This window comes from Petromyzon marinus (assembly GCF_048934315.1).
Source record: "Petromyzon marinus isolate PM22_M1 ecotype Great Lakes invasive population chromosome 84 unlocalized genomic scaffold, UKy_Petmar_22M1.pri1.0 chr84_unloc.3, whole genome shotgun sequence".
Taxonomy (NCBI): domain Eukaryota; kingdom Metazoa; phylum Chordata; class Hyperoartia; order Petromyzontiformes; family Petromyzontidae; genus Petromyzon; species Petromyzon marinus.
The window spans coordinates 1,279,978-1,297,318 of NW_027422640.1; the positions used below are offsets into that span (position 1 = coordinate 1,279,978).

The following is a 17,341-nucleotide window of genomic DNA, read 5'->3' on the forward strand; positions in this document are numbered from 1 at the left end:
GAAGATGTTACAGCTGGCGAAGGAACTGAAAGTCGTCTTGTCGCTCCCGGACAAGGATGATGACGATGACGTGTCATCGTTGCTGATCGCCAGGAACATACAAGTCAACCTTGATATACGAGACGAACCAGCGGCGGCGGTAGTGCAGCCCTCGCTGACGACCCCTGCCGGGGCTGCGAGCACGGTGGCGGTGGTGGTGGACGAGACGCCGCCGATGGCAGCGGCGGCCGGGGTGTCGACCGGAGAACGATGGCGTCGTCCCGGAGCATATGGAGACGGCGTGCATCGGACATGCTACGAGTGTGGGCGGAGGGGTCATCTCGCCCGCGACTGCTGGAGATGAAGAGGTGGTCCTCCGTGGGCACCGAACAACTACAGCGGGCGGTTCCCCCAAGACCAAGGATCCCGGGTGAGTCGAGATGCATTCAATACACGGCCGCCCTATCCACATCACTCATCTGCGTCATCTCAACCGTATTCATCGGGTTCGGATAGTACGCATGGCCGGGATATGTGGGGCGCGTTGGTACATCGTGTGTTGGGGGCCGCGCTGGGATCGTCGGATGTGATGGCATGTATTCAAGGTGTTATGGTACGGGTTATTGTGGATACCGGGGCGTCGGCAACTCTCATTTCGTTGCAAACTTTTCGGTCGCTGCCGACGTCACCTGGATCGTTAGCGCCAGTGGAAGGGCCATGTGTAGCGGCAAACGGGGGTAGTTTGGGCATTATGGGCTGCGTGGTTGTGACAATTCAAATTGGGGAGGTTATTGTGACAGGAAGTGTTTTGGTTTCAACGGCCTTGGTGGTACCGTGTTTTTTGGGCATGCATTTTTTGCAAAAGATGCCAATTAAGATTTCAGTGGAAAAAGGTTGTTTGGAATTACCGTCGGGGAAATGTATGAAATTTTTGGGGACGCCTTCGAAATTTGTGGTGGCGAACGCTGTGGTGCAGGCCGTGGTGAGCCGCACCGTGCGCGTCCCGCCTGCATCACAAATATTGGTAACGCTACGGTTAAAGAAGGAATTGCCTTGGGATGAGCTACAGGAGGGAGTGCTGTTGACACCCACAAATGCTGTGTCGAGAATGCCCACCGTAGTAGGAGCTTTGACCATAATACCAACTTATTGTGATCCCTTCATTCAAATTGTAAATGCGGGGCACGAAGAGGTTGTTATTCAAGGGGGCATTAAGTTGGCGCACGCAACGGGTGCGCCGGGTCCAGAAACAAAAACATGTTTTGCTACGGGACAGGATGAAATGTTGTCAAGGGAGGAGGACGATCCGGAATGGTTAAGGGATCTTTACAAACAAAACCCAGAGTTATCGCCTGTGCAACGGTCGAGTTTGCATGCGTTGCTAGTGGAATTTAAGGATGTGTTCAGTTCAGGGAAATATGACATGGGTCGAACGACGTTGTTGCAGCATCGTATTGACACGGGGAACGCACACCCGATCAGGCTAAATTCGCATCGTGTAGGTCCTCTTGAGAAAGAATGTATTCGGCGATCTGTTGGTGAAATGCTAGAGCAGGATTTTATCGTCCCATCGTACAGCCCATGGGGAGCCCCTATTGTCCTCGTTAAAAAACGTGACGGAACCATGCGATTTTGTGTTGACTATCGGAAATTGAATAAAGTTTCGGTGGTGGAAGCGTACCCGCTTCCACGAATTGATGATTCACTGGACGCCCTGTCCGGCGCCAGAATCTTTTCGACTCTCGATTTGTTGTCGGGCTTTTGGCAATTGCCCCTGGATAAAGAGTCAAGACCTAAAACGGCATTTCGGACACCACAAGGATTGTATCAATTTAACGTGCTCCCGATGGGACTCCACTCAGCGCCGGCGACCTTCCAGCGATTAATGGAACTCGTGTTGTCGGGCCTGCAGTGGAAGCCATGCTTGATATATTTAGATGATGTGATTGTTTTCAGTAGGAATTTCGATGAACATTTGCAACGGCTGCGCACCGTTTTTGGCAGAGTGCAGCGCGCTGGATTGAAATTTAAACCACAGAAGTGCCAATTGTTAAGAACATCGGTGAAATATTTGGGGCACGTCGTTAGCGCGTCAGGAGTGGCCACTGATCCGGAAAAGACAAGTTGTGTGCGTACATGGCCAGTGCCAAAAACAGCAGGGGAATTGCGTAGCTTTGTGGGCTTTGCGTCGTATTATCGGCGGTTCGTTAAGGATTTTGCCACGATTGCTCGACCATTGCATACGCTGACCGGGAAAGGTGTGAAGTTTCAATAGGGGATTGCTGAACAAAAATCGTTTGAAGCGTTGCGGGCCGCACTGGCGGACGCACCGCCATTGGGATACCCGGATTTTACAACGCGATTTATACTTGACACGGATGCCTGTGATATGGGCATAGGCGCGGTTTTGTCACAAATGGTTGATGGCGTCGAGAGAGTAGTGGCATATGGCAGCCGGGTGTTATCGCCGGCAGAGCAAAAATACTGTGACGCGTAGGGAATTATTGGCGATTGTCCATTTTGTGCGCCAGTACCGACCGTATCTATACGGCAGGGAATTTTTGATCCGCACTGATCACGCGGCGCACCAGTACTCGCTGCGCGTGGATCAGCCGTCGGGGCAAATGGCTCGCTGGATTGAGACCCTCCAGGAGTACTCTTTCACGATCCAGCATAGGAAAGGAACGCACCATGTAAATGCGGATGCTTTGTCGAGGTTGCCGCGACCGGCTGAGACATGTCGGTGCACAGAGGGCTCGCTGCGTTGCGGCCCGCCGCTGCAGGAGGTTCCGCAAACGGTCGCTGCAGCGGGTTCGGGGGTGCCAGGGATAATCCCTGGAGCAGAAATTGGACTGTTGGGGTTGTCATTGAAGCAGTGGAAGCAACTGCAGGTGGAAGATTCCTCGCTGACCAGGATGAGGCTGTGTGCCTCTCGTTCAAGGGGATCGGAGGATCGCCCATTTTTGATGTTAACGGAGGGGTTGCTTGTTCGCTGGGATGTGGAAGCACAAAAATGTTGTATTGTTGTCCGGAAGGTGTTGCGGGGGAAACTGATTAACGAGATACATGAGAAATTGATGTATCTGGGGGAGAAGACCGCGTTGATGGTGGGGAGTGAATTTTACTGGCCGTGAATGTTTAACGATGTGAAACAGCATGTAAAATCGTGCCAGGAATGTGCACGGAGGAAAGCGCCGGCACGGCTATATCGTGTCCCTTTGCAATCGATTCAAGTTTCGAGAGTGAACGAAATTGTGGCACTAGATATTTTGGGTCCGTTCCCCGTCACCCGAGGGCACAGATATTTGCTCGTCGTGGTGGAATACTTAACTCGTTGGCCGATGGCATGGCCGCTAGTAGACCAGTCAGCGATGTCGATCGCTGAGGCTTTCTTGAAAGGATACGTATTAGATAAGGGGGCCCCGGAACATTTGCTTACTGACCAAGGCAGAAATTTTTCATCGAAATTGATTAAGGACGTGTGTGACTCGCTGGGGACCAAAAAGATCCGGACGTCCCCGTACCACCCGCAGACTGACGGGATGGTCGAGCGGATGCATAGGACGCTGACGTCCATGCTTTGTCACCAAGTAAACACCGCTCAAGATGATTGGGATCTGCATGTTGCAGCGACGCTGGCCACGTATAGATTGGCCCCGCATGCCTCAACGGGGTATTCGCCATTTTTTCTGATGTATGGACGGGAACCGGAAGCGGTGGCTATTGTAAAATTGATGATTCGAAAACGGGAGAAATCTACGACGGTGCCTGCTCCGATGCAGGTGGCTTTGGACCGTCTAAGGGAAGCCCGAGAGGCTGCATTGCAAAATACGGCACGACGACAAGCCGCTAACGAAAGATTGTTCGGCAGGCAGCGGCCACGAGAGCCATGGAGTGTTGGAGATAAAGCCTGGTTGCACTGCCCCATGGTGCCGGTGGGAACGTCCCCGAAGTTTCACCGCCCCTGGCAGGGGCCCGTTGATATTGCGGAGGTTTTACGGGATCAGAGTGTGCGAATAAAATTCGGTCGTCGGACATGGTTTGTTCGCCCGTCATGCCTGAAGAAATTTGTGTTACCATATGATGCGTCATGCCCCATCCGAGAGCGGCCTGTATTGGATGTGTCCGACGAACCTGTGGGGAGGTCACAAGTGCGCGTGTGCCAGAGATCTGCCCCCTGTGTGCCTGCAGGATCGCCCTTTTTGGGCAGGGTTACCGACCGGACGCCGATTGAACGGCCACAGATCCGGACCAATGGCCGTCCCGACCGTGAACGACGGACAGCCCCGCCAGCTGAGTGTCGCTGGGACAGGGATGGGCGCAGGGTTCATTGGCAAGACGAGCGAGGCCCTCCCTTACCGCAGGGTATCCCGTGCAGGGGAGATGGACCGGCAGCGGGAACCCGTTCCAGGAGGAATACAATACATTGACTTTGGGGGTGGGGAATTTTGTATAAAGGTGTTGTGTGCGTGTCGTTGTGTGATTGTAGAAAATGGTTGTGTATTGCAAATGCGTTATGTATATATGTTGTCATCGTTCCGTCCGCTTCACTCCACTACTCCAATTCGAGTATATCGTAGCCGGGGATGGCTAGGTTATTTCATCACGGGGGGGGGGGGGGGGGTGTGATGTAGTAGAGTAAACAATACGCATAGGAATTCGCCACATACAGTACATACAGACAGACAAGGAGAACGGGTCACATGAGGTCGAACAGGTGGTCGAGTCACGGGTGGCGTAAACAACCCAAAGTAATTAAGGGAGTCGTGGCACGAGGGCTGTGATTGGTCGAGAGGCTGTTAGTGTTAAGTGGTGGCGTCTGGACGTCTGACAGAGGGGACAGGTGTGAGCTGGCGGAAAACGGCCAGCGAGCCACGTGGCAATTAATTAAGGCTAATGCGAAAGGGGATAAAACGCGAGGTGATTTGAACGGAGAGAGAGTTGTTGCTGGAGAGTTGTTGCTGGGCAGTTGTTGGCGAGAGGTGAAGGGATACGAAGAAGACAGCTGGAAATGTTAGGGAAGAATAGATAGAGAGCCGAACCCCAAAGACAGTAAATAGCGATAGGGAGAGTTAGCGTTAGCGGAGATGGATAGAGTCACTGTGTGTGAATAGATAGATGGAGTCACTGTGTGTGAATAGATTGATGGAGTCACTGTGTGTGAATAGAAAGACAGGATACTGTGTGAATAGATAGAAGAAGAACCACTGTGTGTGGAAGGGAAGTCACTCCGTGTGAAGAGATAGCGGCGATACTGTGTGTGAGGAGATAGAAGACGAACCACTGTGTGTGGAAGGGAAGACACTGTGTGTGTGGAGATAGAGGACGGAACACTGTGTGTGGAAGGGGATGCACGGACGATGCTGAAGTAAATCGGAGTGTCCGAGTTGGTGGAGCACGGAGAGAATTACTGCGTGTACGGAACGATGGAATAAAAGTGACGGCGGAAAAAGAGACGGTTGTCGTCCGAGTGAATTCACGGCACTACACGTTTATGGAAATGGTGAGAAAGTCGTTGGCACCATTCCATTACTAAGTGACCTGGGTTCAATATCTGGTAACAACATCTGTGGTGAGTGATAAAAAATCTGGCCCTGGAACTCCTCTATGGTGACTCAGCCTTAAATGAGTACCCTGGTATGGTGTGTAAATATCAGCAAAGGGGACAGAAAAACAGACAAGGACGGTGCTGGTCAGGGAAGTGCGATCAGCACTTGCCTCAAAAGTGTGTGCAGGCTCCACGGGGAGATTGTCTTTGTGCTCTGAAGTGCATTGTAGTAGTGTGCTTGTTCTCTGTCACGAGCTGCACTTTCCCCACCAGTTTATATGGGCTACTTGGGGGATCTTTGTCTCTTGAATGCTATACAACTAAGAATGACACCCATTACGTATCAGTTGTGTCTGTAGTGGGGGCACCATCACTGACCATGATCCACTGTGAACCAGGGGCTTGAATCGGCCACGTGGATCAATCCATGACCCTCACTCTCCACTGCAGAGCCAATATCAGTGTGGCCTACAGTTACCTCACTTCCTGCACATAGGGCTATCATTATCGCTAATTAAATGTTGCTGAAGATGATGGAAAGCGTTACAGCAGCCATGCATATGGATAACTTTTCTTCCTTTTGTACTTTAATGTACAGTGAGTGCAGCATTCACTGTGGATCCATCTACTCACTATATATTTACTCGCCCACTCACACTAATTCACTCATTTACCAAACCACTCACACACCACTGACCCACCTACTCACTCACATCCTCACCTAACTCAACATACTCACTCATCGATCCACCCACCAAGTCACTAACCAACTAAAGCAGGCACGCATTCACTCACCAAACATTATCCCTCAATGGATGAGTGGGCGTGAGTATGGGGGGAGAAGAGTGAAGGGATGGGAAAAGTGAAGGCAGGAGCAGATTGGGGGGTTAATGGGAGGTATCAGGGGAGCGGAGAGCGTGGCATGCGGGGAGAGGAGTGAAGTGAGGAGTGAAGACAATTATTGCAGTGGCGAGGGGATATATTTTGTCAAAAGTTGTGCTCATGCGTCGGCTATGCATGTCCGAGTGTTTACGCAAGTAAGGGGTTACATTGCACTCTGTGCATGCACAGTTACTAAGTGAGGATTATTATAGACACATATCCGCCATATAGCCTTAACAGGCTGCTGGGGCAAGTGCTGTTAGGGAGCACCTATGAAGGCCGGCATGGCATATGATGGGGTGGGTGACCAGAATCACGCCCGTCTGCCGTTGTCTCCTGAGTAGTAATGTTTTACACACTGCACCTGGTACTCATTTGAAGAGGAGTTGCTATCACACCCACATATACATATGCATGCACAATTTGTGAAGTAGTGAATGCGAGGTGTGCAAGTCTTACAGTAGCTCTTTACATCTGTGCAGTCCAGGCTGAAGCCTCTTCATTTCCTCGGTGCCAATGCCGCAGCCTAACAGGTAGAGTGTATTCACAGGTTCTTCTCGCTGCAGCAGGATCCAGGAGATGGCAGTGCAGTCTGGCAGGGACAGCCTTGTGCCTGACAGGTCTATCTCAGTCATGGACCGAGTGGCATCACTCAGGGCTTTGCGGTCGTGCAGTTCGTAGACGCAGTGCAGGAGACTGATGAGCCTGTGATTGTTATACTTCTGAGTCACCATGCTGCGATTGAGCCACTCGATTATTTCCTTTTGAGAATCAGCAGATGGAGGATCCAAGATACCCTCAAAGAACTTCCATGGAGTGCTTGATGCAAGTCCACAAAAAAACCTCTTAAACACGTCAAACCTCCCATCTTTGCTGTCCTCAATAGCCTTGATGACGTCACTCACTGGCCATGTTGAATGTGACAGATGCACGGCTATAGCTGCGAAGAATTCCTGCATTGTCAAGTGTGAAAATGAATAACAACTCCCTTGTTTAATGCCCTCGCATGTGAACACTTTGTTGATGAATGTACTGCCTAGTTCAGAAGAACTAACACACTCTTCTAGATATTTTTGGCTGAACACCTGGATGTTTTGCTGAACCCCCTTCAGAGCCATATTGGCAAGAGGCGAAACAATTTCCTTGGCTCCGCAGCTGCCACGTCCATGGTGCACTATTAGCCCAAACACGTATTGTGTGAAGAGGTCGGTCATTGACTTGAGGATAATCTCAGAATAATCAGACTTCTGTAAATATTCCTTCAGTGTAATGGCTGCTATATGGCAGAATGAAGGGTTCTGGCACAATGTATTCACTGTTTCATTTTCCTGCAGGAGCTTGAGTGCCCTTTCTGCTAGACTCCTATCTTGGTAAAATTTGTTAAAGAATGATATTTTATCTTTGTTGGAAAACCCAGTGATTTCAACAGCTCGATCAACATTCACTTCACTCAGCTGCTCCATGGCAATGGGTCTGGTCGTTATCAAGAGAGAGGCCTTGGGCAAGAGATTTCCATTCACTAGGGCAGCAATGATGGTTTCTACTGTTGCCGTCTTATGTGGATCAGTGCAAGCATTGGCATACTGAAGGGGCTTTCCAAACTCGTCCAACCCATCCATAACAAACAGGGTTCTGTCTTGTTTTGCGAAAACCTCATCCACTTTGTTTCCCAAACATGAGTGCATCACAGAAAACAGCTCTGCGAGTGACACTTCTCCAACATCATTTATCTCCCTGAACCTTATGAGCACAATGTGCTCAAAGCGTTGTGCAAACACTCTCTCACCTGACAGAAGGCTGTGCACAATGAATTTGCTCAACATGGTTTTACCGCTGCCTGGAGTCCCCACTACAATAACCAGTCGGGGGTGGGTTTTTTTCCAATGGAATCAATGGGATCAAAGAGCTTCTTGTAAGTAATCCCTTCTCTCTGTGCTCTCTTCATCAGCTCCTCGTGCTGCTTGCCTCTCGCTAGTAACTCGTGCTCCTTGGTTTCCTGCTGGTGGTAGTAGGGAACCAGAATTGGCTTCACCATCCTATCTCGCAAAAACACTGCAGGTTCTCCAGGTCGTGCGTCGTAGTCTCGTGTTAATGATGTCAGCTTCAGCAAGAATTCTCTGTAATCCTCACCAGGGTTATCTAAATTAAACAGAAATGATTTAACAAACAAATTAGTTTCATTTATACTAAAAAACATTCCTATAGCAGAAAAAAATGATTAAAATAAACTAAGTAATTAAAAAAGCGTAGCGAATTCGTTCACTATGGATAATGCAGCAACATCATGTACATCACGAATTATTGCGTGGAAGTTTTCACGATGTGTATTCTACAAATGCAAGTTTTATAAACACTGTACCTTTGTAAAGTAAATTTTTTATCATGACAAAAATGTTCCAACCACTTGTCTCGTTTGTTTTGCCTGTGAAAAAGAAAGTACCACCACACTTAGCATTACGATTTACATCAGCATTATCAAAAACTAATACAATTTGGGTGTAAATTTCAATCCTGCCTCGTCCTACAATTATTGATTTTTGTTGTTTAGAATGTTGAATTTTACTTTTTATATTTCACTGGTATTGGGGCTGTGTTTCCTCTCCCATCTCAAGCTGGCCTACATCACGTAGCACGGGGGCTACACTGTGGTGGAGTGCAGTACACCAGGCACGGTCCTCTGCAGGCAGAGAAGATGCAGTGATTGCACACTGGCGGAGCCAGTTGGGGGGTGTGGGGTGGCACGTGCCTCCCCAATGATCCGATCGAAATCCTTAATTTCGATCGATAAATCGGCATTTTGCTACCGCCACTGCCACTGTGTAGCATATTACTATGTGCCAGAGACTCTATGAGATGATAGGACAAGAGTCTGAGTCCATAATTGGCAATAAGTAACGGCAAAGCGGTTATAAGTCATTCACATAAGTGTGTGCAGTTGCGTATACAGTATACGACTTCCCTGAAGGCATTCACCTTCAGCGAGCGCGATGCCGATCACACACGGTTCGAATTCGACCCTCGATCCTTGGCTGCGCCATCGCCGCACACGCGTCGAATAAAAAGCAAGGGACAAGTCCTTATTTAATAACTCCTATCATTTTTTTTATTGCTGGAGTGACCCCCCTACCTGAAAATCCTGGCTCTGCCATTGTGCTTGCACCTCTAGAATAACAACCACATTAATCACAGAACTCATAGCATCCCACGTGATGCATCGTAGGTTCACTTGAACTTCAACTAACCTGGCTACTGCATCATCAGCAAGCACTGTGGCATCCCCTAGATTGGGGAGAGTGGAGATTTCCCTAATGACAGATTTGCTCGACATCTTTCATCATAGCTTTTCAAGGTAACATCAAACTCAATGGCTCATAACTTTGATGGCGTTATTTTTATGTCTCCGTAATCTCTCCATAATAAAATACTTGGAGTCATGAGTTAGAGTGGACTTTTTACAAACGATGAGGGCTTAAATATTGACATTTTATTTGGAGGAAGTTATAACCAATGCAAGTCAGGGTGTAAGAGGAAAGTAGGTTCCGTTATATGAGTCAATGGCAATATAAGGCTGGGTGTCATTAGAAATAGCAGTGATAGTCGATAATAAAAACATATTTTTTTCTCAAAACGAGGAGATTGTACTGAGAATGAAAGATGACACAGGACTGCGCCATGTGGAACACCAATAAATTAGGGTTTCTGAACAGAAGACAGTGCTTGCATGGAAAAATATGAATCAATTCCAGGAGTTAAAGCAGAACCAGGACATAAGTTTGTCAGACAACACCTGCATCGCCATGAAGATTCAAGAGGATGGAGTGGTGTGTGGTGTCAAAAGCAGCCCAAAGGTCAAGAACTAGAAGCAGCATCCATAGTTTAACAGAAGTGGTCATTCACCCTGCATAGGGGAACAGTTTCAATGCCATGGCCTTGGTGGAATCCAGATTGTACCAAGTCATGGAGATCATGGCAGCAGATGGGTTTGCTGCCTTTGCCAAACATCTTGGGCTTGACACTTGAAAGAGAGCTTCATAGGTCATTACATTATTCCAGCTTAAATACAATGTGTCTGTGTCTGAAGAGGAGGTAGAAAATCACCATGTTTACATCTTTTACAAGGAAAGAGAGGTGTGGGATATTACGAATTAATGAATGTTGGGGTCCAGTGTGGATGTAAGTTTTTGATATTTACACTAATTTTCATTATCCATTTATCCTTTCCTCCCAATTGCTGATAAATTGTAGTTTCCTTGCTATGGAATGTAATATAAATGTCCTCCTTCTGAGAGGAATGTTGTCATGCAAGCGTGGTGCAGTTTGCTAATATTAAATGAGAATCTCAATTCAAAGCAATTCCTTCACCTAAACTTGTCAGAGACATGTGAATGGCTATGTGAAGTTTAGCATCACTCACGAGAAGCTGCTCCAGGGATGGCTTTACCCGCAGTTCTGCTCAGATCAACACCCATCACGATGAGTTCCTGCTCATGCTGTGATATCCACTGATCCAAGAGGGGGATCTCGGATCTCAGTGGCACCAGCACATCTTTAAGGAATCTCATGCACAAATCTTCTCCCTTGTCGAGCACCAGGTCAACCAGGTGCCGTGTTCGTGCAATGGGGTCATTCTCGCTTTTGAGGGACGCATATTCACTGTCCAGGACTATCTCTGTTTGATAGGAATGGTCAAGCACTTCTGAAGACTTCGCCTGGAGGTATTTCTGCAGATTCACTTTGTTGGTTCTAATAATCTCATATGCAGGATCTTTTGATGCCAACACGACAAATGCAGTCACCTGAAGAAAATGAAAACAAACCACGTGTCACCTGTAAGCATAGTCATGTAATTTTAGCGAGGTATGGGAAAGAATAATAATAATTAAAATAAAATTCTGCTACAAAAAACTGAGAGGTCTCGGTTAGGTAAAATTGCGACTTTAGGTACCTGATTGTGAATATATTGAGTTATTTAAATTGTAATGTAAGCTTAAAATTGGTATTGAAATGTATGAAAATATATTAAATAGCATCGAAACACCTTAGGCATCTCAAAATACTCTTCAGTGCAAGCATATGAACATTCATTTGAACACAACACTATGTAAAAAAAATGTAAACCTAATTCAAAACACCACACAGTTTTAGCAAATTTAGCAGCTGTGTGACACCACGTGCTCACTGCCTCGACCACCATGATGCTATGCAGACGGCGAATTGCGCTGTAATGTGCAATGATCGGGATAGCGTCACCTCTAGTTGAATGACGATTAGAGGGTGGGAGCCAGGTTTGATCTTGGGTGGTCCCTAAGTAGTGGGCACTCCCATGCTCTCAGTTTATGGGTAGAGGGTGCTCTGAGGTTGTCTAGTAAACATAACCTTTTGCGGAGGTAGTGTGTTTGTGTGGGGAAGCCAAAACTTAAAGTACACACATGAGGCAGCGTCAGTTTTACTGTGATGTTCATTATGTTAAATAAATCACTTATACAGGACAGCAGTGGCAAAGGTGTCTGTACAGCCACCTTCCTATGTCTTTGAATCTCCACCTACATTGTCTCTTAGGAGTCCTTCAAAATGAGCGGCACGTTACATCATCATCAGCAGCCATTGTCTCTCTACCGCTGGATGAACGCCTTTCTATATTTGTTTAACGTGAGAAATTAATGACATTTTTTATTGATTTAACATTTTTAATTAGTATCAATAATAATGAAGTATCTGTTCAGTGAGTATGCACCACGTGCATTTACAACAGCATGCAGAGCATGAGACTATAACGAGTTTTGTACATCATGTTTGTAAACCCAAGTGACCCATTCTTTAGTTTGAAATATGTATACATTTAACTCTTTGTGTATTGAGCTGTGTGTATTGCATTGCTGCAAAATAAATATTTATACTGTACATATACAGGCCGGTCTGACTTAACCAGCGTTCTTTCTACAAGAATATGCTATAACAAGCAATATTAATTTAACCCATTTTTTTGCAAAATTAGCAAATGTTCGCATAACGAGCGGAGACGGCTTAATCAAATTGTGTTCTTTGGCAGCAGGGAGCACACGGTGGCCTGCAGTTGTTTGCATTGCGCGCTTTCAGATTCGCTTCTGCTGCCGTCTGAAATTCTCTCCCTTCTGATATTAGGAAGCCACTGGGCAATACACTTGATTGAAAACTCACTTCTTTAGAAGCTATGTTTGCGTTTAGTTTGTTGTCCTTCCTCCTCACCTCACGTACGATAACGTACTGTACTTGTAGTGAGTTCAACTGAGTCGCAGACGTACACTTGGAGGCATCACATTTATTTAACACGGGGTAACTTCTCCTTAACAGAATAACAACCTATGGTGGTGACCACCAGGCTAACTACACTAATTACAACGTAACTAGCTCCTATGGACCGGGACCACAGCTCGTGTCCAGGGCCAAGTGTTGCAGACTCGTTGAACGGAGAACGTAGACGAAGGGTTCTTTCAAGATGAACAACAGCGCCTGTCCCTCTTTGGACCCGGTTTATATTCTCTGCAGCGAGGTTGGCTCCACCCTTGGCCACGACCACCTTCCAGAATCCTCGAGAAGGATCTGGACCCCAACCATGTGACCACCCCTAGTCCCCACTTGGGGCCCCTTTGTAGACTTAACTGGTCACGTGTTCTTTTGGGTCAACCAGAATTCCATGGCCTTTAGTAACCTCATTCCTGCGACTGGCACTCCCACACCCTATCCTGTAGGTCTGGCACTGCACGCCAAGCGTGGTGCCATCCAGTGCTATCACTCAGTGCTCACCGGGCCCCTCTAGGGCCAGTACTAAACCCACACCATTTTGGTATCCGTGATGTCGCTACACCGCACGCCGTGCCTCGTTAGGGCCGGCACTGCACATTGACATCCCGCCGTGTCACTACATACGTATGATTTTATGAGTAGTCAAATAGTACGAGGAGATAATGTAATAGGGAGAAGGGGGTGAGGGCGTGGGCTCAGTCGCGTTTTCTCTCATACAGCACACATCTCCGATTCGAAGCTTTCGTGACTGCAGGAATTACTCTTTGTTTTTTTCGGTAAAGTCATGTAAAAATAAGAATAAAATAACATAATAGCGTACGACGTTTCGGTTGCAACACAAGCAGCCATCATCAGGTACAGAAGAGCTAAATTTACGAGAAAGAGGAAACACATAACCTCAGATGTATATACAGACACCCAAGTAGGGGGAACTAACACAGATACAACAGGCGACACAGAGAGAGAATCACACCAAACAAACAGGGTTAAGCGAAATTTGGAAACCATATAAAGCAGTACAGACGGTCGGTCAAAACACAACGCATAATCTGGTTGATTCCGCTATTTCAAAGATTGCTAAATTGCAAGTTAAGTATGAAATTTTTAAATACAGACCGCACACACACACATAGACATCCAAGCAGAGTGAACCAGCACAGAGTGAAGTTGCCTTAAATAGGCAGAGAAGGTAAGGCTGAGAGACAATGGGACAAATTAGCATGAGGTATGCATGTAGCAAAGGGGGGCGTGGGAAGTGCGGAGCAGCAGCGCACACTCGGCAGAGAAGGTAAGGCTGAGAGACAATGGGACAAATTAGCATGAGGTATGTATGGAAGCAAAGGGGGGCGCGGAAAGTGCGGAGCAGCAGCACACACTCGGAAACACCAAGGCCCACACACAGGCAGAGACAGCACAGAGACACAAATCCAAGCCAAGACACAAAGGCAGATACACAAGCAGAGACAACACAAAGACACAGACCTCATACCTCCCCGTAGAGGTGGTTTAGACTTGATTCGAAGCTTTCGTGACTGCAGGAATTACTCTTTGTTTTTTTAGGTAAAGTCACGTATAAATAAGAAATAATAAAATAACATAATAGCGTACGACGTTTCAGTTGCAACACAAGCAGCCATCATCAGGTACAGAAGAGCTAAATTTACGAGAGAGAGGAAACACATAACCCCAGATGTATATACAGACACCCAAGTAGGGGGAACTAACATAGATACAACAGGGGACACAGAGAATCACACCAAACAAACAGGGTTTAGCAAAATTTGGAAACCATATAAAGCAACACAGACAGTCGGGCAAAACACAACGCATAGTCTGGTTGATTCCGCTATTTCAAAGATTGCTAAATTGCAAGTTAAGTATGAAATTTTAAAATACAGACCGCACACACACACATAGACATCCAAGCAGAGCGAACCAGCACAGAGTGAAGTCACCTTAAATAGGCAGAGAAGGTAAGGCTGAGAGACAATGGGACAAATTAGCATGAGGTATGCATGTAGCAAAGGGGGGCGTGGGAAGTGCGGAGCAGCAGCACACACTTGGAAACACCAAGGCCCACACACAGGCAGAGACAGCACAGAGACACAAATCCAAGCCAAGACACAAAGGCAGAAACACAAGCAGAGACAAAGCAAAAACACAGACCTCATACCTCCTATAGAGGTGGATTAGACTTGATTCGAAGCTTTCGTGACTGCAGGAATGACTCTTTGGTTTTTTCGGTAAAGTCACACATAAATAAGAAGTAATAAAATAACATGGTGCGATTAGAAGTACAACTCAAATAAAAGAATCAAGAAGGAAAATTATTAATGTACTTATAAACGATGAATTCCTATCACTTTGCCTGCTGCGATCCTCTCACAGTCACTGATGGTTTACGGACTTGAGGATTAGGCTTTTGTTAATGACCCGTGTATGTTTTGAGTGGTATGGATGATGTCGAGTAGGCCAATGTTCGGAATTGATTCTTTGCGTCAAGCAGACGCCTGGGTTGTTGTGTGGTGGGGGGCGTGCATCATACAGATAGTTGATTCCTCCTTCACAGTGGTCGATTCAGGTCCGGCTGACGTAGATTGACGAGTTGACACGTTGTTGTAGTTGCGATGGTCGTCGGTAGATGGCGCACACAGCTCGCTCACAGCGGCGCGGCTGTGCACCGTCGGCATGGCAGCTGGATCCGTCCGTTGGCCGCTGGCACAGTCGTTTGTTGTCGGTAGATGGCGCTCGTCTGCTGGCCGCTGGCACGGTGGTTTCGTTGACGTGATGACCGCTGGTCGTGCTCTATCTGGCGCTGGACGATACGTTTGTTGCGAAGCTCCTTTGGCTGGTGCTGATTCGCACCGTCTAGCCTGTCGCTAAACAGCGATTTTTGCCATTCTGGCGAGTCGTAGAGACTCCTTCTGCGTTGGTGGTGGCTGGTCTCCTGCTGGGATGTCTTCTTCTGCTGGGACGAGTTGAGCTGGTGAGCTGCTTTCAATGCTGGAGAGTCCCATCTTTATTTCAAAATCTCCCCCCTTGGCTCCTCCTTACAAGGCGGAGCTACCTTTGATCTAGCTGTGTGTCGTGGGGTAGGGGGAAGTGTGTCCGTGTGTGCGTTTGTGTGCGTGTCATTTATGACAGAGTTCTGTTCGGTCTTCCTCAAGCCATGAACATCAAAAGGAGGAAACAGACGCTTCAAATTGCCCCTAAGGCATCTCTCTGTCTAGGTTATCCATCTGGAGGGAGGGCGGGTTTCCCCCCTCCGCGACCTTTTCCGACTCACAAAGAAATGGTTAAGGTTTTAAAAGTTAACATTTATTCTATCACAGTTTGGTATCGTATCACTTACAGTTATGATTCTGTATGTGACTCAAGGTCTGTTGTGTTAGTTTTCCATCGTGGTGTTTTATTTTATTTTCAAGGGGTGATGCTCCCTTGCGTGTATGTATACTCCTATCATGTGCTGCGGGAAGACAAAAACGGCCGGGGGGCTCTCTCTTCGTCTCTCTGGCCCTCGGTTTAACATCGCTACTCATGAGGTAAGTTTCTCAATTGTTCGTGACTTATCCCTTGGTTCTGTAAGGTTATATCACAGAATATCGTTTAAGGTGAACATCGTTATTATTAATATTATGTATGACTCATGTTAATTATTGTACGCCCGGCTTTTGCTCTCGGCCGCAATTGTCCTGGGGGTTCCCTCCTGATAATAATTATCTCGCTACGGTGTTGACTCCGCTTTCCCGCGCTGCGGGAAGACAAAGGCGGCCGGGAAGTTCTCTCTATGCGCTGCGGGAAGACGGCCGGGGTTCCTCTCACTATGGTGTTAATTCCGCCCTCCTGCGCTGCGGATGTGGGGTGGGGTTGTGGTGTGTTTCTCATTAAGCCCAGCCATCCCGTGTCGGATGGCTCCTCCTGATAATAATTCTCTCGCTGCGGGGTGTTAACTCCGCTCTCCCACGCTGCGGGACGACAAAGACGGCCGGGATCTCTTTCTATCTCTCGATCCCTTGAGTCAACATCGCTCAAATATCATCCCGGTTTAATTTTCCACAAGGTTTGATTCACCCCGTTATCTTGGCTCTTACTCAGTTTTATTAATTTCCGTCATTCGTGTGTATGCTTACAATTTATATCACCTTATTTCCGATATCCTGGGTTAAGCGGTGAGTTTCTTGATCCTGGGAATCCGTATTCTTTGGTGTTTGCAAGGTTATATAAACGGAATCTAGTTTGAGATGAACCACATTAGCATTAATGTCCTTTGTGATACTAGGTTTGAATAATTTATTTTAATTTAAAACTTGTTTGTTGGCAGCTGCTGACGCACTAAGGAATTCTTACCGCCTGCGTAGTGGGGTGGAGGTTTGTTAAGCTCAGCGCACCGTGTGTACAGATGGGCCAGATAAGAGTAATTACTTGCTCTGGGGTTAACTCCTGCTCTCTCGCGCTGCGGGAGAGACAAAGGCGGCCGGGAGACTTTGGAACACAGTTTTATCCTAGTTTCGTAAGCTTAACCCGTTTCTCATCCATTCTGAATAGCAATGGATTTGTGCTTTAACATTGTAGAAGTATCAAAGGTGAAGTAACATTTAGTATTGAATTAAGAAATGGGTGATGATTCATTGATGTAGCTTGTGGTCTGGT

The 17,341-nt window shown here is 47.2% G+C and overlaps 1 long non-coding RNA gene across 1 annotated transcript; it reads right to left on the minus strand.

Moving 5' to 3' along the window:
• Positions 1 to 6,895: 6,895 nt before the first annotated feature.
• Positions 6,896 to 11,223, minus strand: LOC142908437 (uncharacterized). The gene is made up of 3 exons (XR_012931759.1): positions 10,824 to 11,223; positions 8,769 to 8,831; positions 6,896 to 8,548 (listed from the first exon to the last, which is right to left on the minus strand). It is a non-coding gene; the product is annotated as an uncharacterized LOC142908437 (long non-coding RNA).
• Positions 11,224 to 17,341: the final 6,118 nt, after the last annotated feature.